We start from the raw sequence: 7,232 nt of genomic DNA, 5'->3' as shown, positions 1-7,232 counted from the left end.
CTTTCTTTCTTTTTCTTTCTTTCTTTTTTGACCCAAAAAGATGTGGTTCAGGCTGGCCTTGGGCTCACTTTGTAGCCCAGGCTGATCTCGAACTTGCAACGATCTGCATATCTCAGCCTCCCAAGTGCTAGGATTACTGAATCTTGTTTCTTGATCCACTCTGCCTGTATTTCTTTTTATTGGTGAATTGAGGTCATCTACATTAATGGTTGCAGCCAACATGCACTGATTCATCTCTGCTAAGCTTTTTCCTGCTAGGTAGGCTATAATAATATTATTGTCACACACTTTCATACATACTTTCTAAGGAACCCCCAGAAGAGGTTTTCCCAGATACGTAGTAGAAATACATTTTCTGTTACATTTATAGCATCTGAAAGGGTGGCACATCTAGATCCAGGCTTAAGATCAAGGAGCTTCATAGCACCTTTTTCATATACTTTATGAGATTAGCTAAATTGATAATCATCATGTAACAGTGGTCCCTTCATGTACTGTCGCCACAATGTGTATCCATGGACATTTGCATTGTTGGTTTCTTGCAAAGTTTGAAGTTTTTTTCATTGTTTGGAGATTTGCCATGCAGCTATGCCTCAGTATGGGAGAGGAGGGGTAACATTTGTGGCCTGCAGGGGTGACAGTGCCCAGGTGCTGCCTGGCTGGTCTTCAGCGCTGCACCCCCTCTGCCCACCAAGGGGCCGGGCTAACCCATTATGTTGCTTGATATTTCTTCCTGCTTCACATCAGAAGTGAATCTTAAAAAGCCTAGAGTAGTGAGGAAAATTTATTTGATAACTATTTTTAAAAGACTCTAGGCAATAAACATTATGGGATGCAACACTGCCTTTAAGGAAAGGGATACTGGGGATTGAGCTCAATAAGCTACCCAACACTCTTTACTTTTTTTCCCCCTATTTTAAGATGAGATCTCCCTAAATTGCCCAGGCTGGGCTCAAACTTGTGCCAGGATTATAGGAATGTGCCCCTTCTCTGGCTGTCACACCACTTTTTTAGTTAGTACTGAGATTACAGGGGTTTCAGCATCACTTCTGAAAGCAAAAACAGCATATACTAGTGGCCAAGTTTGATCCTACATCAGAACTAACCAGTATCGTCAAAAATTTCCCAAAAGATGACATGCTTTGGGAGGTCAGGTTCAAGTGCTATTAGGGAAACTTTGACACCAACCATGTCTCTTTTGAAAGTTATATTTTGTGTTCCCACAAGGGTTTCATTTGTCCTTGTTTGTCTCCTTCATCAATGAAAGGCAATGGGTGAAAAGTGGTAAGAAGGGGCTGCATAGTCTATCAGGGAGTGCAGAGCTGGGAGCCATTCTAACCAGGTTGGAGTCCTGGCTCTGCTATGTGCTGAGCTAATTACTTAACCTGTCAGTTCCTCAGGTTGCCTCGTTCTAAATTGAGAATAATAGTAGCTTATTTCACAGGATAGCTGGGCATTAAATCAGTCCAGTCAAATAATTAATGCCTGCCTCATAAAAAGCACTAAAAGAATGTTTATTCTTTAGTATTTTATGTAGGTGCTGTGGAGAAAAATAAAGCAACGTAAGCTGAAGCATTTTATAATTTAATAAAGCTTTTAGAAATTGCTATAAAATTTACTTTAAAAACTCATAAATAGCCGGGAATGGTAATACACACACACACCTGTAATCCCAGCACTTTGGGAGATGAAAACAAGAGGATTGGGTTTGTTTTTTGAAGATCCTGTCTCAAAGTAAACAATAAAGGAATAGGATCTGGGGATGGTGGTGCATACCTGTATTCCAGCACTCAGGAGGTTGAAGCAAGAGAATTGTTACGAGTTCAGGGCCAACCTGAATTTCATAGAGACACCGTGACTTAAAAACAACAATAACAAAACTATCAACTTATAAATTAGTGTTCACTTTAACTATAGTGGTAGCAATTATTTAGGAATCTTTCTAGTCACATAACAGAAAAAAAATACCTTAAATCTAACAGTTCTATGAAAAGAAAATTTTACTGACGCAACTTTCCAGCCTATTAATGAATATCTTATATTTGGAGTTACCTTTGTGTTAAATACTGCTGTATGTATAGTGAGTTATGGATACCACTGTATCCTTTCTGACACTTTTAAGTCAACCTGTAAATCCTACAGAAAATATTAAACCACATAAGTATTGAGATATAAACTTCACAAAAGGAGGGAAATGTAAGGGAAATATTGTCATGTGAGTTTTGTAAACAAATAAGTGAAATAAGTAATTTGCATATCTTCGGTAATGTAAAAGTTTACTGGTATCAATCATTAAAACAGATGTGCTTATAAATGAAGCAAAATATTATATTTATTAAAAAGGATTTTGGTGTACAGTTAAAGCCATAGTAAGTGTTTAATGACCAATATCATGACTCTTAGACCGTTTTAATGCTATATTTATGGGGAACAAGTAACACTGAGAAGCAATTTAGTTATTTGTAACAAGCATTAGAGAGTTTGTGAAAGTATTGTACTTTGTTTTGACCTATGCATTATATTATTATTGTTTATTATATACTGTTTCTTTTTGTGTCTTTCAGTTATTTGGGCTTAAGCTGCACTTTGGAGTGCGTCTTTCCTTACAAATGGTGTGGTCAAATGGAGGTGCAGTAGAATACACTCCTCCAGATGGAGGCTGGCCTTGGGCAGTGGTTATTGGTGCTTTCATTCCATTGGCTTCTCTAATGCATTTAGCAGATCTATTTCTATATTTTACAAAGAAATTGAAGAAATATTTAATGCCAGCACCAGTGAAGTGTCATGGATATCCTCCGTCATGATTGTTGTCATGTATGGTGGAGGTAAGTAGCCACTAAAATCAGCTCTTTTAACTTTCAATAAACAGTCAAAAATTCTGTGATAAATACTTCCTATTTGTGATGCCTTATCAGTGAGGTTTTTAGAATGTTAGTAAGGCCCTGTATTCTATGCCAAAAAAAAGATTTCTACTTTCACAAGTGTATAAAAAGACAGCTAAGTTTTGGACTTTAATCATATATCCTGTACCTTGCTAAACTCTTGTTTCAGATAGTTTGTTGGTAGATTCTATCAAAAATTTTAGATATGCAGAATGTCTGCAAATACTGATAGTTTGGTTTCTTTCTTTCCGCATACCATTTTTTTCCTTGTCTTAACTTTGCTGTCTTGGACTTCAGCATGTTGAAGAAAAGTAGTAACAGTAGGCATTCCTATTTTATAGTTTTGTTTTGGTTTTTTACTGTTTTCTATGAGAAACAAAGCACATCTTAGCTAACTTGTAAGATATGTTCTAAAGTCAGAAGTGGGGTCAGATTTGTTGATATACTACATCATGTTCAAATATCTTTGTTCCATATGGCCAGCTAAAAAACTAAAATAGAACAAACTTGTTACTTTTTTTTTTTTTTTTTTTTTTTTTGGTACGGGGGATCGAACTTACGACCTCATGCTTGCCAGGCAGGCTCTTGTATCATTGAGCTTAATCCCCAGCTCATTGTTTTAATAATATTTTAGATACATAAAGAAGCCTTCACTTAGAATTCAGGAAACGTGGCCTATTCTGCCTTATAAGAGAGGTCTTGCATACTTACTTAAAATCCACCTAGTAATATGTTGTACACATATAGAAGATGCACAATCAATGCTATTTTTTCCATTATACAAGCTTGTGACTTTGAAATGATAGAAAACATCTTTCCTTGTGCTTCCATGTGTTTTGTTTAATGTGAGGGTGGGAAATCTCTGTCTTAGTCCTCTTTCTTGTCAGGGTAGAAGTGAGGAGTATGCTTCCCTACATTATCACTAAGGTATTTGTTCTCTCCTAGGTCCTGTCAGCAGTATTCTGGTAAATAAATATGGGAGTCGTCCAGTCATGATTGCTGGTAGCTGCTTATCAGGCTGTGGCTTGATTGCAGCTTCTTTCTGTAGCACTATACAGGAACTTTACTTGTGTATTGGAGACACTGGAGGTGAGTTTCTGCTAATTAATATTATTTTTTTTAGCCAGAGTTTAAGTCCAGGCTGGCCTTGAACTCATAATTCTCTTGCCTCAGCCTTCTGAGTGCTGGGATTGCAGGTGTGCACTACCATCCCCAGCTTGCTACTGATCCATTTCCAATTATTAAATTTTTTTGTGGACTACTTGTTTTACTAAACTTGTTTGCTTTGTTTTGCTTTGTTTTTGAGATAGGGACTCACTTTGTAGTTAAAGCTACCTTGAAGTTATTATGTAGCCCAGGCTAACCTCGTATTTGCAACGATCCTCCTACCTTACCCTCTCAAATGCTGGGTTTTTGTAGACTACTTGTAACATTTATCTGCCAGTTCTTTTGAGAAATAAAAGTTCTTCATTGGAAAAATTACTCTGTTGTTTTTAAGAGTTTAGATACATTAATTTAAGAGTACCAAAACTTATAACAAAGTTCTGGCTTGTAATTGGCATGATTGTTGGATGGATGAGTTGAAAGACTTCCTATAATCTGTTTCAGTTGGTCCTAACAATTATTTATCTTTTTTAAATGTGTGTTTCATCATTTTACCTCATTTGAAAAATAAAACACATTGACATTTTGAATTAAATTAACAGATTTACTGGGTTAGTATCTTTGACAAGGTTGTGGTTTCTGTTTGTGATCTTTTTGTTTTGGTAGTACTGGGATTGAACCGAGGACCTCCTCACTGACCTATATCCCCAGCCATTTTTTATTTTGAGAAAGGGTCTTGCTAAGCAACTAAGTTGCGCATGCTGGGCTTGAACTTGTGATCCTTCTGCTTCAGCCTCCCCGAATGTACTACCATACCTGGTCAATGTTGTGGTTTTATTATTCAAAAATATTTACAGCTGCTCAGTGTCTTACTCCTGCATTAGTTTACTTTCTTCTTTGTTTTCAGTTCTCTGTTCCTTAGAAAAACTAACATATGAAACAAATGTAGGATCCTACATTTATTATTCTTTGTCTGTTAGAGTGAAAATAATCATTTTAATGTTACAGCATATGTCTAGCATTTGCTACATAATGAGACTTATCTATTTAGTGACAGTCCAATTACTGATCTACTGCCTCGCACAATGATGATTACTTTTGTTCTCTTTCCATCAGTTTCCTTGTCTAGTAAATTAATACCAAACATGTGCCTGGCATTTATTACAGTAATTAGTGTTTTTCCCCCTCTCTCCTAGATCTTGATCTTGCCTTCAACTTGAATTCAGCTCCGACCATGATTAGCAAATATTTCTACAAGAAGCGACCATTGGCCAATGGACTGGCCATGGCAGGCAGCCCTGTGCTCCTCTCACCCTGACCCCCATCCATCAGGCTTTCTTTGGTATCTTTGGCTGGAGAAGAAGTTTCCTAATTCTTAGTGGCCTCCTCCTAAACTGCTATGTGGCTGGATCCCTGATGCGACCAAAGGGCCCAAGCCAGCCACGACAGGAAAAGTTCATGCTAAAGAATCCCTTCAAGAAGCTGGAAAATCTGATGCAGATTGAAAAGATGTAGGTAATACAAATACAGATCTCTTTGGAGGAAATCCCAAACAGGAAACGCTGTCGTTCTTCTAAAAAGCTAATGAATTGGTGGTTGCAAATTCCCCCAGTTCCTCTTTATCCTGAAAGCACCTTGTTTTTCCATCAATTCAACCCTACAGAAAGTATTGCAGGATATTCTAAAAAAAGAAAAATACAAAGAACCCAGAAATGTTGGTGGGGAGGCCACAACGAATGGAGCAGAGAACAAAATGAAGAAGACAAACTGACAGCTATTGACAGAAAAAGAGCTCAACAGAAATGAGACAGAGAAGATTGGATGATAGGAACAGCTATTTTAGAGAAAATGACATCTTAATAGGTAATACTGATTTAGTATCATCTTGTTTTGAAGTCTCATCTAGCTTTTGTTCTTCTGTCTCCAATGGTCTAAACAGGTTGTATCTTATTGGATTTTATTATGTACGATAGTATAAGCAAAAACCTTTTAAAGACAAGGAGATTATACAGAAACCATTGTTCATTTTCTGTTAGTCGATTCTAAATACTCTGTAATGCTGTCATTCTCTTAAATGGTTTTACATTGTTTTGATATACTTAATGCTACAGTATATGAAGTTGTACTCAAGGACTTCAAGGAAAGAGTCAATATGGTAACTACCTTTAGGTCGGAATTATCTGGTGGTGAAACACTATTCTGCTTAAATGGTTATGTTTTGATCTGCGCTGTTTTGCTGTTATGCCCTCTTTTTTTCTCAATCTCCACTCCATTATTTACTTTTTTATTTTTATCCGTTTAATTAAAGGGAAAAAAAATAGAAGGATATAATATAGTAACCCACTTTGACTTTCTAGTATCTCGATTTGAAGCCCTGTATTACTCTCACCATCTTATTTTTGACCGATGTTCCCCTATTCTGATTTGATGGATAGTATCAGGTTCGAAAGTTTAGGCATCAGCTGAGAAGATAATGAGATTCATTATAACGCCCATTCTCGTTAACTTTTATCTACTTTTGAAGACCTACAATGTCTCCAATGTTTTGGTTTTGTCGGTTTTGTTCTTTACTATTTTGTTCAATTGTGTTATAACTAATGATATAGGCAATTCTATTAGAGATAGCGGGAGGCATTATGGTAACCATTGACGATCACCTTGTATGTTTTTATATTATCTGTTATGTCCACCCTTTTGACTTGACCGATTCTGTCCTGTTATGTCTTATTTGGTTTTACTCTCTTCCAAAAAAGCAATAAGAACCGTGGGAGCAATGAAACCCAAAATGTGTAATAGTCATTGTACAAAAGAGAGGAAAAGAAAGTGCTCTAAACTATATAACTGCATGTATATTTAAGTGTATAAGATAGAAAATGATATCACAGAGTTTTATTGGATCATTGAACAGAACTGTTTGCAGTATCATTGTTGGAATGTCCACTCTACAAGCTTTAATCTTGTGACTTGAACAATTATTTTTAAGATGGCAATATGTAATCCATTAACTAGTGATTTCCTACTGTTCATTGTTCATTTTTTTCTTCTGTAAATCTGTATAACTTGTACCCTTTCACTTTTTTTTTCTTTTCTCCTTAAATAAAAAAAAAAAAAAAGCTAATGAATTCCTGCCCTTGTTGCTGTTCATGCACAGAGACTTTGTTCTCTACCTCTCTGGTAATATGATAATGGCTTTGGACTGTCCACACCTTTGCCAAGAGCCAACATTATGCTAATGAGAAGGTTGCT

At 36.4% G+C, this 7,232-nt stretch overlaps 1 pseudogene; it reads left to right on the top strand.

The window, feature by feature from the left end:
- The first annotated feature begins 2,609 nt into the window (after nt 1-2,609).
- On the top strand, nt 2,610-7,007 carry LOC100727630 (monocarboxylate transporter 1-like; annotated as a pseudogene).
- The last annotated feature ends 225 nt before the right edge of the window (nt 7,008-7,232 follow it).

Source organism: Cavia porcellus, unplaced genomic scaffold, assembly GCF_034190915.1.
Source record: "Cavia porcellus strain 051 isolate PalLab524CR breed Dunkin Hartley unplaced genomic scaffold, mCavPor4.1 scaffold_1, whole genome shotgun sequence".
Classification (NCBI taxonomy): Eukaryota; Metazoa; Chordata; class Mammalia; order Rodentia; family Caviidae; genus Cavia; species Cavia porcellus.
Note: the sequence above shows the minus strand (reverse complement) of the source record. Positions and strands in the feature narration are given on the sequence as shown.